At 39.4% G+C, this 17,692-nt stretch overlaps 1 long non-coding RNA gene across 3 annotated transcripts in view; it reads left to right on the plus strand.

Annotated features, from left to right (window-relative positions):
• Positions 1-15,276, plus strand: part of LOC126649115 (uncharacterized) — a 29,642-nt gene extending 14,366 nt beyond the window's left edge. For all 3 annotated transcript variants that reach the window (XR_007630975.1, XR_007630974.1, XR_007630976.1), the window contains one exon: positions 15,039-15,276. This is a non-coding gene — a long non-coding RNA (uncharacterized LOC126649115). The remainder of the gene's footprint in view (positions 1-15,038) is intronic.
• The last annotated feature ends 2,416 nt before the right edge of the window (positions 15,277-17,692 follow it).

A 17,692-nucleotide genomic window follows, 5' to 3' on the forward strand; every position in this document is an offset into this window, starting at 1 on the left:
ATAAAGCTCCTTATAACACCTTGGAGAGGAACCTCTCCAAGGTAACTGGTTGCCATGGCTGGGGGAGGCAGCACAACTCCCCTGGGGGGAGATGTAACAGAGAATCGTGGCTCTCACTCCCAACAAAGGGCTAATTCCTGCTCAAAGCAGAGTCAGAAGTGACTGGGAGAGGATTCTTTCCCAAGGGTCTGGAGGTGTGTGTGGGAATGTGGCAAAGCTATCACAAAGCGAAACTGCAACAGTGACAAAGTTTCTGGAATTCAGTTCTGGTTGAAAACTACTTGAAACTGAGATTAAACATTGCTTTTCCTTGTGTTTCTCTGGGCTTAATAGGTTATTTTTGAGGAAAGTGCACTGAGTCAGGGAAACTCCTGACTCTACTAACCACTTTTCCTCCTGACATGAGGCAGTCCCCCATTTTTTTGCTGACTTTTCAGATTAAAGAGTATCAATGTCTTTTATGGTTCAAATAAAAAAAATTGTTTCCCTGTAGGATCTCTCCTAATTGAGCACCTGTATACAAACAAAAGGGACCTGGATTTTGTTTTGTCCTTGTAAATAAGAAGCCCTGGATTTGATCCAGCCATTCCGTGAGGGAGCCAAATAATTGACAGTCTGGTCACAGCTGGCAGCCACGCTGGTAGGGTTCCAAAATATGAGGGGAGGAGGGAGGGCAGGTATAAAATATGTGCTTTTTACAGGGTAGGTTCTCACTAAAACAACAAACTAGTTCTTCAGCTGTAAATCTCAGAACTCTGTGGCTAAAAGAAATAACTCTCTGTACAGTGCTAATTCCTGCCTAATTCTGCCTTTCCACTAGAGCAATCTCAAAGTAGACCTTTTCCCTGTGGCAAAAGCTGATGATTTTTACCTACACCCAGAGGATTGAAGATGTCAGAATCTGATCCTTATCCACTTAGATATTGACTCATAGCAATGAATATTTTGACCAAATGCTTTATCAATAAAATCTTGAATCTGCACACAAGTTTAAAACTTGGAAAACTACTGACAAACTGAATGTTAAAATTATAATGCCCAAGTGCAGATGACCTTTTAGAAGCATGAATTGAGTTTCTCCAACAGGTATTCTGATGAGCCTCCTCTTTCCTCACATTTTCTTGAATTCATGCACATCCTTGAGATACCCATTGTGCTGCCTGCCTGAACACCTCCTGAGTTGCATTAACAATATTTGGTTTGGCACCAAATAACCTTGAAAGGGTTATGAGCAGAGTACAAAAGCATTCAGAAGCTTTTATCAGGTGTAGTTGCAGGGTTTATTTTAAAGTAAATGCTTAATATAGTTTCAGTTTCAAAGAGTCTTATTGGGTGCTGGATTTATTCAGTATGTAATAGTAAAGTCTTGCAACGTCTAAACTTCTTTCAGATGTTCATAAATGGTCTTACAGAATCTTTTTTTGCTTTTTAAACAAATGTGTGCATTCAAAAGATAAATGTACTAGATCTGCTGATATTCAGTGGAATGCCTCAGTCTGGCTTTGCTTTGTACATATAAAAGTTTGTGTGTCTGGCCTTTTTCACAAGTTATTTTTCCTCCATCTGCCTAAGCCTAGGTTATAATGTTCCCCACATGAATGTGCACCAAAACCTTTCCAGAGGTATGCATCTACAAGTTCCATTGTTACAGGAGGAGTTAGTTTGTGGCAAATTGGGTCCAGGGGTAGTTAAGTAAGCAACAAACATAATTTCAGGTACTGTATCTTCCTTTGGACTTCTCCTGCCTATTTTGATAGTGATATGAATGCATATTGCTTTTTTTAAAAATTTTATCTTGCTTTTGGTTAAGAGTCTCACTACACTTTGGATGCATGTGAATAATAAGGCAAATCCACAGGATGGGATATGGGGATTGAAACGGTAAGAAGAAAAAAAGGTATTTAGATTTCTTACTGATCTTGTGAAAAATTATTAACAGTACCAAGAGCTCTGTCACAAACTAATGCAAAAGAAGAGAGAACTGTGTTTTCTTTCTCATCTTTCTTTCTGGTCTAGTAATTTAATACATGAGCTGTACAGTAATTGCCACAGGTTTTGATAATTGTCTCATCCCATTTCATGTTACATTTTATGAAAAAGTCTGAATGTGGACAAAAGTTGCTGGATTTCAACCTAAATGAAAGATTTACCTTAAAATAAAGATCCATCCACAATTAAAAAAAAAATTGGTTTAGTCCTTGCAAATGTTGAAGACACTTGTTATAGTACTAAAACTGTAAAATAGAAAAATAGTGGGTGATGGAAAGGCCAGAATAGGGCTGTCAAATTTTAAATTTTAACATATGGACTGCTCACTCCCTGCTCTGGTTGCTAGTCATTCCCAGATGGTGTCTTTAGTGAGTGATGGTGAGGGGAAAGGAGCAGGTGGCAATGGCAATTTTTTTTGGATGAGTTTTTTTTACATATATCAAATTAAAATTCTGTGTTCCATACTGGGGAAAAAAAAAAAATAGAAGGGAGAAAAGAATACAGGAAGTACAGGAAAAGGTAATGCACAACTTGGAATCTGAGGCTGAAATTAAGGAAATCCTATTGTTGTGGGCTGATGAGTCAGGATCAGGATTTGGATCCAGATCTGAGATCCCTTCTAAATGGGGAATAATAGCTTTCATGCAGGGCCTTGTTCAGCCCATAGTAAAAGATGGCCCAGCAACTGCAGGAGGAAACTGCCCTCCAGAACGGAGTTACTTTCTCCTTTGGTGCACAGAGCATCAAAGCTCCCCAGCACATGCTTAAGGATAGGTTTGCATACATGTTTAAAAGTTTTTGTCTGGATGGAAACCGTATGCCAAAGAGATGGGGCTTGTGGGTTTGGTGCTGAACACGGAGTTTATGATGTCAGGGGTGATACTGATCTCCTTAAGCCTAAGGAATTTTTTTTTTTTTTTTTGCAAGAGGTTTCTTCTTATGAGAAACATCCTTACATTTCTCTTTGTTAACTCTTTGTTGGTGACTAATGCTGGAGTGTGCCATGTCCTAGCTGAGAGGAGATTGGACCTCTAGGTGCTGACTCCAGGCTTTTTCTTACAGTGAGCCCAGTTGCTCCTTCACGTCTGGCAATAAGAGCTCCTACTCCACAGTACATGTCTCCGTTGTTCCTTCCCATTGTTCCTTTGTGTATGGGTGTATCACTAGTTTGCCAGGTATTTCTAGAATACAACCAGCATTTTCTTTATTTGCTGTAATGAAATTAAAACATTGTTTTTATTTCCTTATCATTTTCAGTAATGACCTAGCTCTTATTCTCGGTCTTTCCAGACCAATCTGGTTGAGAATATGATCTTATAACTAAAAAGGAAAAATGGAAGGAAATTACTTGTGCGTCTCTGTTACAGACACAGCCTCTTGCTATGTAAACCCTAATAAATGTATGAACCTGATCAGTACTTCTTTTGTTATTGCTATAAATCCTGGATGCCATGGCTGCCTTTAGTCTTCCAGCTCTGAGAGTAAAATCTCCCACCTGAATCAGAGCTGAGGAGAACGGTAAGGTGTTAAAAAGCAGCAGAAGCAGAGAGTTAAATTTCTATTTAAAAAAAATCATGGCACTTTAAATGTTCCTTTTTTACCAGTCTGAACAAGACTCAATGGCACAATTAAAAATGTTAAGATGAACTTCAGAACTTTGTAAAAACCAGGATTGCATAATATCCCTCATGATCATTCTAAATCACTACCACACAGTGGGTAAAAGGTCTGTCTTTTCTGAATCCAAGGCAACTTAAAGGAATTATTGATTTTCCCTTTACTGAGAAATGAGAATCACATATTAGGAGCGAAAGCTGCAGACACAATACAATGACCTTTCTCCTTGGCTTCTCTTTTCTAACACAAACAGAATCACTTTCATTGCTAGAGTGGATATTAAACAGTATATCTTGTAGCAATGGGTTTGCAACTGTCTGTGCTTGTTTTATCCAATTAGCATACTTATCACAAGAGCAAAAAAAAATGAGTAGATACAGCTTTTAATTTCTGGATATATCAGTTCCATCCACAAAAACATTGAAAAGGCTCCAGCTGGAGGTCTATTCCATCTGTCTCAGTACTAGAGGGAGGAGGGGAACTTTCTTCCTGCAATTTTAATGGTGATGCATGATTTAGAGTAAACAGGTAATTTCACTGAGAGCAGAGGACCTTGGCTGACCTCTGGTTTATTCTATGTGTGTTTTTCGTAGCTGAGTTCCACGTATACTTATCTATTATACAGTGTTTCAGGTCACAGGCATGTCAGTATTCTATTTACTGTTTTAATTATATAGAATTTAAAACAAACTTATCAATACCTGACACATTACCTTAGGGGGAAATATCCTAACCATGAAACAGCATGAGAGCTATACTCAAACCTACCTCAAACAAAAGCTGGTTTCCAACAAAGCCATTAAGGGCAGATTTTGTTTTTACACCTGCTGTGTTTCCGTCTAATCACCTTTTGTGAGAGTGTGTGAAACAATGGCTTGAAGCTCTATGGGTTTCCAACTTTTTGATGTTTAGTTCCTTTGCCTCTGATTTAAACTAACTGCAACTTCCCCCCTGGTTATCACTTCTTTTCAGTTAAAGCTGCTCCTGAGTCAGCAGTGTGTGCGTGCGTGAATGTGTGTGAAATGTCATCCTTGACCTGCTTTCTCTGGCTGCTGGGGAAAAATATGGTGGAATTCTCACGGTGGAATATTTTAAATGCAACACAGTGCAGCCATCCTCTTAGTCCAGCTGCAAGTCAGAGCTGTGGCACAGCACAAAGAGAAGAAAAAATAGACTCATGAAACCTGGAAGCAACACAACTCATTGTGCCCCTTACTTTTATGATATTTATACTCTTACAAGCAAGTTCGTGGTTTTGAAAGTCCAGAAGTTGCCTGGCAAAGCACACTGGTGGTAAAAAACAGAGTGGCTGGCAATTTTAATGAATTTCAATAAGATGATTTTAAATTCCTTGTTGGCATCTTCAGTGCTTCAGACAGCATCCCTTTTTTGTAAGAAGGATAAATACATAGGGACAATTGATATCTGATATATTCAAAACAGGAATTTCACTGGAATGGGGAAAAAAGGAATTAATTGTAAGAATTTCTTTTTATCTATGTTACTCTTTACTGTGCTGAAAAGCTTTTGTCTATGATCTTAGCTTCCTATTACAAGTCTGCCCATTGTCCAGAAGAGCGGAGCAGTCAGTTCTGAGCAACTTATTCTTCTCGATTGTCAAATCTTGACCATACAGGTTCCTGCTCAGGCCAAGAAGAGTTTTCACTCCCTAAAGGAGTACCCTTTTCCAGGTACTCCAGGAGAGGTTTCGCAATCCAAGTGAGCTGAGGACCACCTATGAAGTCTCTTAGCATCAACAAAGGCTCAATATTGTGCTGCACGCACTGATGTTTTCTGTTGTTAGAAATTGTTTTTCCTGGTCAGTTTTATTAGTACATCACACTTTCAAACAAGGTAATTTATAAGAAGTCAGAGGTCACAAAACTGCAGAGTTCCTGGACATTCAGTGGTTTGTTTGGGGCACAAGTACGTTCCAGTTGCAGGTGATATTGCTCTGGTATACCAGCAATAGAGAAGATGGATTTGGTGGTGACTTAGATGTAATGACATGCCAGGTGAGTTCCATCTCATCATTTTTTGGAGTATGCAATTTTCTATTAACCTATGTTACTTTTTTCACTTATTCCATAATGTATGTCTTAATTTTGATGTGAAACATCCAAAGTATAATTGTGAAGTTTGCAATTTGCACAGTCTACCACCCTTAATCCATCTAAAGTATTATGTTGGGAAATGTGCAGTCCTTTCTTCATGATAGGGTGTTTGGATCTAGTAAAAATAAACGTATAGGAATCTAAAGAATATACACAGTAACCAGTAAAACATTATGAAACAAATATGGTTTATTTCTCTGTACATTTTCTTCAACAGCCTTGCATATAATAGACTGGGAGGTTCATGATTCTTGTTTGACTTCCCAGAGATGTTATTTGCTTTCATATATTGAAACATCTGCATGTTTGTAAAAAACATAGTAGATTATAAATGGGAATATGGCCACTAAACTTTTCAGATTATTCCATCTGTTTTGTGTGACTGAGCTTGTAAACTCTTGCCCCAAAATTACCTTCTCTTTTCCTTTCTCAAATGAATGTGTTTTGGTAGTTTCATTACGCAGTCCACAGATACCTGAGATTTTTTTTAGAATGATTGCTGAAAAATTAAAGTGTCCAGTAGCTCAAAACAGCCACTCAGGAGGTGGAATCTAAGCTAGCAGTAAAAGCAGATTGCAGAGTATAGGCTGAGAAAGTCATGGAGAACACAACCTGAGTATAGCTAATGGGATGCAGAGAGAGCAATTATTATTCTCTCAACTGGGAGAAGAATTGGGAAAGTTGTCTTTATCAACAAAATTATTTGGGAAAAGTTTTAGAAGAAGCTCCTCATGAAGGGAGCCTATAAGAAAAAGGAAAAGGAGTGTGGGTAGAGGAAACATAGCTTCAGATCACAAAGATTATGGAAAAAGGTTCCCATGGGACAGAAGTAACACGTTGAACGTGAAAGGTTATGGGAGAACCTGCAAAAGCATCTCTAGCTGGGGGCTTGGATCACGAGCCAAGCTGCAGGGGGCTGGCTGACTGGAGCAGTAAAGCAAATGGAAGAGCCTTGGGGCCAGATCAACAGGGAAGGAACAGAGCTGCTGCTGCTTGATTACCTGGGCCTGTGGCACAGAATCTCAAGAGGGAATTCCCCTTTGGCTTCAAGGTGAATATGGCATTACTGTGTAATCCTGGAGAGACTGGCATGTCACTTGCAGTGGAAGCCGAGGCAATGAACATTCTGCTGACATCAAATAAATTTAGTTTCTTCCTAATTGCAAGCTCAGCAATGGGTTTTGAAGGATTTTGTTAGGGGGTTTTTGTCTGCCACCATCTGATGATTATCGCTTCTGAGCCTTAAGAACCGCATTAGTTAAAAATGTAATTTGTCTCTAATGATCTATTTGTGTATTGCAGTGACTTTTAATCCTGTTACCAGTAGATTGTATCGGCTAATTCAGAAGGGTAAATATAAATGAGGGTGCAAACTACTATTACAGTAATCAAGATGAAAATCACAGACTGCCATCATATTTCACAGCACAGGAAGAGTGGCTGAGGTCAGGAGAAACTCACCTCCTGACCCTATAGAATCCACAATTAAAGCATGCGTCATTCGGGGTTTGTATCTTCATCCTAAATGTCTTGTATATATCACTGGTAGAAGAGCAAACCTTAATATTATTTCTTGATCTTCCTCAGCTTGGTAGTCCCTGTGCTCCCTTGGTGCCTGATTATTTGAACAGTTAACATTAGAAATAGTCTCTTTCTATAGGTACTTTGCAGGACAAAACCCCAGGTCTTTATTTCATCTCCGTTGTTCTTATTCCACTGGGACATCCATCTCTTGTTAGTCCTCCCGGGAGCAGCTCAACGCCACATCCATCAGTTACATTTCCCATTTTAGTATTTTCTGTCAATGCAACACAGTAATACCAAGGTATATTATAGGCAGTTTTACATTTCAGAGCTAACTAATGTAATTCAAGATAATAAGGCTCCCACTAACAGTTTGGAAAACCAAGTCTGTCTGAAGCAAAGGGCATATTAGAACTTCTAAGACTTACGGCTTTTGTCTGACAAGGTGCAGATAAGAATAAGACATAAATTTTCTAGAAAGTGCAAAGCCCTTGGAGTGATATAAAAGGTAGTTTTCTCCTATTTTTGGATGAGCAATGAAACAGCCTTTAGTCTGCCTTTACTGGATGCTTTTGAAGATTGTACTTACATTGCCATTAACAGCATAAGATGTGGGAGTGATGGATAATTTGTTGTGGTTAGAGCTGTGTAGTTATGCTTGCAGTAATCAAGTGAATGTCATCCATTTTGAGAAAAAGCATAACACTGAGGGTTTTTTAATTAAGGTATGAGGATGAGTGTTTGTACTTATCTTACTTTTAATAGCAGAACATGAGATACCTGTGGATAATTTGTTACTGTTTTTAAAAGTGACAACATTTACCTTAAAGGAATATTATATGCCAGCCACCTTAGCTCATTTCTTTGTAAATACTTCCTAAAATGAGCCACATAGTGTGCTTGTTTTTCTCTCAATCTGAGAACTTGTGAGGCCACACAGATGGGTGACACGGGGGATCAGCAGAAGTCACGACAAGACAAAAATTCTCTGTGAACTTATAAGGAAAGATTATATCTACTTCCAGGGGTTGAAGTGAGGTTGCACAGAAGACCTTGGGTTTTCTGTTTCTTCAAACTTGTAAATCTCTGGCATAGCAATTGCAATGGCAATCCCTTTATGTACTTTTAAATGTCATTTCTTATACTTCTCAGACCTGAAAAAAAGCAAACACAACATTGTTTATTTTTGACTGTACTGATCTCCACACCTATCTTCAGCAAGGCAAAGGCTTTTAGACTCGTCATTCATGGTGCCACTACTTGAGCCATCAAACTGTATTTTACACAAAAATTGTTTTTCAGTTTTTAGCAATCAAGTTCTAGGAGAGCTGTAGATCTTTCCTGATCTGCTTTATCTTCCCTTTTGCCACAGTTTTCCTCAGGTCTTGTTTCTGTCCTCTCCCTCTTTCCCTTGTCTTATCATGGGAATAACCTTGCTCTTCTTCCAGTCCTGCTTCTTCTCCCGTGTTTGCACTTGTTCCCCCCTCCCCAGTGCCCAATGGCTGTCCTCGATCCCCTGGAGACCGAAGCTGGGGATAAGGGAGGTGGAGTCTTTATAGAAATCTACAAAAGTCAAAAAAGTAGTGCTTTATCCTCCCTTAGATCTCTCATTCCAACCTACCTGCTCTGACATGCCTATGAAACACTTGGTGGCATTTGGGTGCTGTGTCTGCAGTGAGTGTCATTCATCCCTTGTGCAGAAACATCTCACTGCTCCCTGTTACTCCCTGCATTCATTATATCTGCTTATTGCTTCTCTTCATTAAGTTAATTATGAACTCTCTTGGGCACAAAAAGTCTCTTTGTTGTGTAGTGCCTGGCAGGAGCAACATTGCAGCAACAGGGATGACAGCATTTTAAAATGCATGCTACCATCACAAATATGTGAACTTAAAATCCCAGGGATAAGAAACTCAGGAATGGAGCAGGTTGTTACCTGTCATATGACACCTCATCACTTTCTGAAACTCACTTTCCCCAAGGCATTCACCAAATCATCTTTCAGTCTGGTCCTTCAATATCTCCAAGGGGACTGAGGCCTGGAAATCATCCTAAATCCCTCCCATAGCTGTTTAAATTTGTAAAAATGAACCCTGTTTTCTTCCATGTAGTCCTTAAGCATGCACAGAAAGTCTAAGTATAAAAAGCTGGGCTGCTCAGATGGTTTTGTTTTCTTTATGATTGCAAAATATAATTGATGAAAACTGGCTTTTCAGAAGCAGTGGGAGCATCTGTAGATAAGTCACAGCCTTTTTAAATTTTGTCTTTTTTCTTCCACTCATAACCACATTGACAATAAATAGATTTTAAATTTCATTTTCTATTTTCATCAAAACAAATTAAAAAGAGCTGGCTTCAACAATCATTATTTTAGATACTGTAAAATAATTGCATTTTTAAACTTCCTACTCTCACTTTCCACTCTTCTATGTATTTTACTTGTTACTCTTTGTTGTACTCCCTGAGGGCCAATTATATTCTGGTGAAGCTGGATAACCAATATTGTGAATAGTAGCTTTTTTACTCTTGGGATTTAGAGCTATTCTTGTATCGAGCATGCAAATATGCGCACACATAGAATCAATCACAGTTTTTCATGTTTTATTTTCATAGTATTAATTACATTCAAAGCATGCTGCCAATCAAATTGCTATAATTTTTTATGGCTGTAAGTTTTGGAAATTATGTGCAACAACTTAGGTGACTTATAATGCATTTGACACTTGTAGCGAAACAGCAAATGCAAAAAGTCAGGCTTTTATTTAGTGTTGTAATTTATTTTAAAAAATCAGTTATTTTACAGGAAAGTCATACAGTATTAGCACCTATAGAAAAGTTATATATGTATCTGAAGTTCTGGATATCTGTTGCAGTTAGAAGTTGTGTCACTTATGGTTTATGTAAATAAACCATCTCTTTCACAGATTTTTCACTCCTGCATATGCTATAATTTTTATAGTGGACAAAGGGCATGGAGCTGGAGGAGAAAGAAAGGTGAGATCCATTCACAAGGCAGGATTTTATCAGTGTAATTAACTTTTATTTGGATTTAAGAAAGCAGATGAAAGTTTCTGGAATTTCGTTCCATGCCAAAGCTTGCACCCACCTTGGACATGGCAGGTTTGCTGCATGGTCCGAGCTTAAGGCAATATTCCACTCATTTGCCCCCTTCCTGAAAGGGGGTGTGTGTGAGGGGGTTGTTTCTTTTTGAAAACAATTGCTAAAGTCAATGACATTTAGATAGGCCCTCACCTGCCCAGACATAAGTGGGTTGTGAACATAATGAAGAAATTTTATCCACTAGGTAGAAAAAAACCCTGTAAACAACAAGAATTAAGAGTTTTTGAGTTTTGTAAATTCACTTTAGCTATGGAACAGAAACTACTCTGGGAACAGAAATGACAAGGGTTTTTTTTTTTTTTAAAGTGTGACTTTCTGTCCTTTCTGTCCCATCATCCAGGACAATGAGTCCAACAGAAAAGCAGAAAAGAAAGTTATCCAACAAAAGCCCATAGGCACAAATCTCTAAGCCTGCCCCATTCCTTGCCCTCCTGCCACTGTGGTCTGGCTTAGCCCAGCACTGCGCTGTGCAGAGGCACCTCAGCCCGCCGGGATCCAGGGATCCGCCAGCTCATCCTCCAGGAGCAAACCCAGGCCAGTGCAGGCGCTGAACCAGTGACATCTGCCAGTTCAGTGCACCTTCCCTCCCTCTCTTTAATCGCTGTGACACGTTCAGGAGCGCTGTGTGCCAAAGCATGTACTGCACAGAGCGATTTTTCCCGGCTCCGTATGCCTTGGCGCGTCTCCACCAAGAAATGAGCACCTCTTGCACCGCAGCTGGATGGTTTGGATACGGACAGGTTTGAACAGCATTCGAGGCTGGAACTCCTCATGGAAAGTTCAGTGCTTCCAAACCATGCAGAAAGCACTTTTCTCCTTTCTCTGATGACCTAGATGTCGGTAGTCTGTGTTGTGTCAGAGCGTCTTATACCACAGCTTTGAGAATACAGATTTGCATTTTTGAGAGTATTTCTCAAGTCTGGAGGGTCACTGGTTAGGTTGAAACAAATAAAAACTTGGAGGAAAATTGCTACTTTTATTTCAGCAGTCTGTTTTCACCCTCAGATTTTTTTAATAAATGAGAAAAGGGATTTATATTTGTGACCAAATATGTGGGTTCCAAGGCTTTAAAAACTTGATTCTGTTCTGATTATGTGCAAAACTCTAACCTCCTGAGGCCTAGGTAGTCATTTCTGTGCTCTCTGCCACCAGGTGTGCCCATGAACCTTTAAATCTGCTTGTGAGCACACTGAATTTAATAGAAATATATATGTTTATATATATTACACATGTCATCCCTTGCTAAAAATGTGGTGTGAGTGGCTAAAAACATTTTAAAAAAAAATTACTACCTGTAAAACTCCCATAAAACTACAGTTTTGAAGGGTAGTTTGTGAGGACAGAAGAGTGAACCCGTTGTGGCCATCAGGTTTGTAAATAGAAACCTCTTTTATTTGCTCTGTTCTAATGTCTACTTTGTGTTTATTCTTTGTAAACAGTCCGTTGAAGGAGAGAACCTTTTAACAGGAATATTTGCAGAAATGCCTATTTTTAGGAAAATACTGCAAAATATTTGCAGGTGGTGAATTTGGACTTGGAGTTTCAACCACTTATAAGCAGAGCTGTATTCTTGAAGTTGTTTTCATCCAGACAGGGAGCAGATATTCACTCCTGCTTCAGAGAGGTTTTTCTTTACTTTGAGGATGTGACAGTCAAAAGATCACTTGCAGGTTTGGTGGTCTGAGAGGCTTCCTTGCCTAGAAACATCCTGCTAGTGGCAAAGGGACTGCAGTGACTTATTTCCTTCTTCCATCTTCGAGTAATGTATAGCCCCCAACAAGAAAAATACAATTGTATGTCTACATCAGTCTCTACCTATTTAATTAAAAATAGCCTGTGCTGCATTTTGAAGTCATTTGAAGAGTCTGAGTAGCTGGAATTATCTGCAGCAATGATGCAGCAAATTTTTAAATAATTAATCAAAAAATGTGACATAGACTCAAGGAGTGTGCTAAGTTGTTCTGGCTTTTTTTTTTTTTTTACGTAGCTCTTAAAATTAGTTAACATTTATAGTCTCATACTTTAGCATGAAACAGTTAAATGTATTTTTAAAGCTTCTTTCCAGAGACCTTGCAAGCCATGTTTCAGAGACTTTCCACATCTGAGCTTTATAATCCCTGTAAATAGGGGATTTAAAACTGAAAAGCTGTCAGACCTTTATCTATGTGTAGCACCAATAGTTTTCATGGTAAGAGAATGTTTTTCTCTTTTGACTTTTTCTTCTGTCTTTATCCTTAATTTCAGTCTGTTTGTTTGTTTACAGCCACTATTTTTGTTAAGTCTTTCTCTTTGTTCCAGTCTCAGTCTTAACATTTTCCACTGCCTTGGCTCTGCAGGCATCAGATGCCTCAAATGCCCTCAGTGATGCCATCAGACGGTCCCTCAAATGTCCAAAGGCTCTGGAGATATCACGTGTAACGTTATACTCAGCAACACAGCCTTTTCACCACATGTAGCAATAGAATGTGGTTATATGGATTCACACAGAGGACAGATGGAAAATGCTTGGTGAAGGTTGACAAGAGCCTGAACCCATGGAAAACAGGGCAACTGGGTGAAAATGGGAGAGGCAGCTGCAGGAGGCCTGCAGGAACACACTGGGATGAAGATGTATCCCTAGGCAAAAAAAAAAAAAAAAAAAAAAAAAAAAAGAAAAAAAAAAAAGGCAATTGGGAGAAGTATTTCTTTCCTTGCTTTTCAGCCTTTAGAAATTATGAACTTGCCATTGTTGAAATCTCCCACAGCTTTTCTATCAGCTCTGAGAAGCAATGTTAAGATACAGAGAAGTGACTTGGGATGGTACAGGCTGTTTGTACGAATTCCCACTTCCCGAGCAGCTCCGTGCAGCCCAGCTGCAAGATGGCTGTGGCTCTTTGTCTCACAGCCCTTTCATTTCCACCAGCACAAGCAGCAGCACAAGATCAGATGTGCCAGCAGGCAGCCAGCTTAAGGCTGGAAAATGTCTTTCAATTACTAAGGGTAAGCTGCTTGTTGCTTGCCAAAAACTGTAATATATGACAAGAACAGAGCAAAGGTATATCATAAAAAAGGGAATCACAGAAATATAAAATCCTCCTGTTTTCTAGTAGAGCATTTCAAGCTGAATACTAAAATGCAATACTGCCTCAGTTTTTAATTTATTTTTTGCAGTACTGAAGTCGACAAACAACATTTACAGATATGAAATTAAAACCCTGAGGTTTAAACTAGCACAGTGTTAGTTGGGATTAATGTTTTCCAACCCTATCCTGAGATGGTCTGTGTCCAAGATTTCTATTAACCAAATGGCCAAAGTTCACAGGGGTCCTGGTACTCTGAGAATCCATTTTGGTCCATCATTGGCACTACTTGATTTTATTTCTATTTTAAGCTGAGCACAATAAGTCTGTACAGCTGATAGAGTCAGGCTACGTTTATTATCAGTCTCAGTTATCAGTTCACAGCAGGGACAGCTCGGTGGTTGCTGGCTGAAACATAAGCCTTGTGTATGGGGTTTAGTTTTCCTTTTTTTCTCCCTAGCCCAAAGGAAAAATCAAACTGTGCCTCTCTCTCTTATTCCTCCCTAGGCCAGTTGCAGATTTTACTGTGCTCCTGCTTACTGAAGGTAATAATGGATGTTAAAGGTGGCACCTCTCACAGTACATGTTGGTCCCATGACCATTCAAAAACTTGGTAGAATTTCTGCCAGGGTATGGGTAATTAGCCTCTATCTAGATTAAGTATTTATTCAGGTTTAAAAGTGCTGCCTACTGAAATCCCCTTTTCTCAAATCATAGCATTACAAGGAGGTATGCTACCTGCTCTATTCTCAGACCTGCTCTACTCTCGGATACTGAACAGCCGGTACATTTTCTCTCTGAAATGGGTGAAGTGTTTGCTTCATTTACAAAATTGTAAAAGCCTTTGGACTGCTAGGATGAAATAGGATATACAATTACAGAACACTGTAAAAATAACAAAGAAGAGAGAGCACCTTTTATCTTCTCTTTAAACCCAAGGCTTCCTTGTGTGCTCTGAACCTACAAGTGCTATTGATTGGGAGATCAAGGTGCTGGGTCTGCCTGTGATTAAGCACTTTGTATTTACTGGTATACCACCAGCTAATCAATTCTCCCTACCCTCCACATTCATTCCTATTGCCCACCAGGGCTATTACACTTCACAGGCTCATGTCATCATTTAAATAACAACCAGTCCAGTCTGTGGACTGTCCTGGGGGTGTGGTGACTTTGGTAACCAGAAAGCATCACCTTAGAACAGAATAAAAATCCAGTAGATATCCTTAATAATTTAATTTCTTAAAATTAGAAAGGGTGAAATATTAGATCAAAATTTCGTTCTTGAAGCCAAATTTCACATATATACCCACTGGAGCCAGTCTGATTTTGCCTAAGACTGATTTCCCTTATTGATCAATAGCTGTCCTCGCTTCAAGAGAAAAAAGATGTGACTACGCTACACCTCAATTTCAAAACAGGTGATATTGAGGGAGTTGCAGTTTGTAAGGTACTTGTAGGGTTTAATCCAGTATGCAACCTGGTGTCTGTGTTGTACAAAGCAGGGCTGCTCCCTGCTCTTACAATCTGGCAACTGGTCGACACAGATACTCAAAAGTGTCTGAGAAAAATTAATCTCTGAGCTTGCTGATTCTTTGTTCCTTTTGGGCTTGAACAGGATGCTGGGCATAGATTCCTGATTTATGAGACCTTCTGGTGGGCTAAGGTGTACTGCTATCAAGGTCTTCAGAGTCCAAAGGTGTTGCTGAATAGACCTCGACACCTTTGCTGAGCCCCGTGACTGTCAGTATTGGAATTGCTGAGATGTGTCCAAGGAGATGGCTTCAAGAAAAGGCTGTGCAGAAGAGCAACCATGAACCTGCTTCATGAACCTCCTCCACTGCTTCTGGAGCCAGGGAAAGGTGAGCATCCTTCTGCTACCATAGGTCAGGGCATGCAGGACCACTTCGGTTAGATGAGCAGCGATCCCCAGCAAGGCAGGCAGCCTACCTGTTCTAGCTTAATTTATTTTATTCTTGGCCTCAGGACAACAACTTTTGCTACTCTGGTGAAAAACCTTGAGCTGAGTGCAGAGGTTTGGTCATTTCTATACAGCAACCCCTTGATGTTGGAGATAGCCAGAGATGAGGTCTGCAGCTGAACCCTAATCAGCACTGAAGCTCCAGGCAGAAAAGGGGGAAAACTTGGCAGAAAACCAGACACTAATTCAGCATTTCTAGGTCTGAAATTAATAGCAACTTATGTGGATGACATCTTGTGCTTAATTGAATGGGCACACCAGTGAGTGAGAGGTGGTGAAGCTCTGTGATTGCTTTCTCATAGTGCTTTTAACACAGGTTCTCTTGAGGACAGCAAACAAATTGCATAGTGCAGTGATTTGGTGGACTGAAATTTAATAACACAAGATATAAGATTGGATTTAGTTTTTCCTTGGCTTGGGAAAGGGGACAGACCCGAACTGTTCTGAAATTTTACAGTGGTGTTTTAGGCTTTGACTTCAATCTTTGCTTCTGACACCACCTAATAGAAGAATTATAGTATAAGTTCTGAGGAAAATGAGGGAGTGGGGCATTCCATGGTATCCTCTTCACCTGAGTATTTCACATACCCATTTTGGCCAGTGATCTAAGATATGACTGATTATACATGGGGTGCCTTTAGGGTAGAAGCTACTGGATACATTTTGCTGTTTATGCATGCTTTGTGCATAAAATGCTGATAGTGCCCTTCTCAGCTATGTTCAAAACAGTACTTACCATTTGTTCTACTCTGTCACACATGGTTTCTATAATCTGTTCAAAATGAATCTGTTCCTTTTTAGTGCATCCCTTATGTCTGAGTGCTTCGAAGTCAAAGTCCAAATATTCTTCAAACATAAGTCAAGTGTCATTCACATAAAGAGCTGCTTGTTGCCTTTTTGGATATTTAAGTACTAGCCTGAAATAGATACATTTGTCTTTTAGAACACAGAAATAAAACACAAGTAGCATAGCTTTTCTTTTTCTCCTTATGGAACTTAATTTGTTAAGCACTTGACCACCATGAACCACATGTATGTGCAAGCTGCAGGTGTTTACCCTTGGATATTTAATGTTGACGCAGCGCCAAAGTAAACACAGTGGCCAGACAGCTCCCCCTAGAAAAGGGTGTGGTGAATGAATCACTTTCTTCGAGGACTAAAAATGTATGTTCCTGAAATGGACCTCAGAACAACCAGTAAAAACTGGATGAGCACGTCTCTGTGCAGAAAGTCTTGTAGCCAAGTCATGGTCTCTGTTGAACTATAGGTAGCAGATGGCCCTGGAAAAACACATATTGGGCAGCATGCCACAGGGCATTGTTAAGATCTTCAGCCCACAAAAGGCTGAGACATGAATTAATTCTCCCTGCTCAGGCCATATAAACTGCAGTGTAAGGGACAAGACATGAGGAAACTGAGCTGAAAATTCTGAGGATATCAGAATATAGAAATAGTCTCTAGGAGAAGTGGTGGTTACATGAGTATTATGCCATCCATTTGATTCAGTGTCATACTTCAAAGAAATGTTGAAAAAACTCCTTAAAAAGTTTTATTGTATTTAAATGCATTGTGAAAAAGCAAAATGATTGATTGAAGGTTGATTTTTAAAACATTTTTTTTTTTAGCCTTGTTTTATATGAAGTATAATGGAACAGTAATTTGGGTATGTTAATTTGTTGGTGAGCTTCAGCTTCCCACCAGAATCAAACCAGAAAACCTTAGAACCATCTCTGAGTTCGGGTTCACGAGGTCAGACTTGATCTGCCCTGTGAGCTTGACTATTTGTTTGTTGTTTAGATCAGCCCAGACAGCCCCACTGACTGAGACCATGAGACCTTCCTTTTCAGTCACTCTATTTAATGACATCTATTTATTTCACTGGGACTTCATTTTACGTTTCAAAAACGCTGTGATTTTTGTCTTTGTAAAATCTCTGCTGAAGATCTGACAGAGGAGATCTTGTTTCGCTCTCCTGTTAACAAACAGGTGAAGAAAATGGTTCTGTTTTTTTCTGAATTGTACTGGGAACAGATCACACCTTCATGCCTCTCAGCATCCAAGACATATATAGTTCCTAGTCGCATCTCCATGTAGTTAAGCTTGTCTTGGCAGCATTTTAACTTCTTATTTTCCCAACAACTTCTGAGAAATTGCTGCAGGTCTTGCAACCTGTACTGCTGCTTAGGCAAAGATCTACTTTATGAACTTCATGATTCTGTTCTTTTCCAATCAGACCTAATAGTGTCCAGTGACATGGACAGGAAGAATAAAGAGGAAGCAGGGGGAAAAAA

The sequence above is a fragment of the Myiozetetes cayanensis genome, unplaced genomic scaffold (assembly GCF_022539395.1).
Source record: "Myiozetetes cayanensis isolate MyiCay16 unplaced genomic scaffold, myiCay2020 scf5-8, whole genome shotgun sequence".
Classification (NCBI taxonomy): domain Eukaryota; kingdom Metazoa; phylum Chordata; class Aves; order Passeriformes; family Tyrannidae; genus Myiozetetes; species Myiozetetes cayanensis.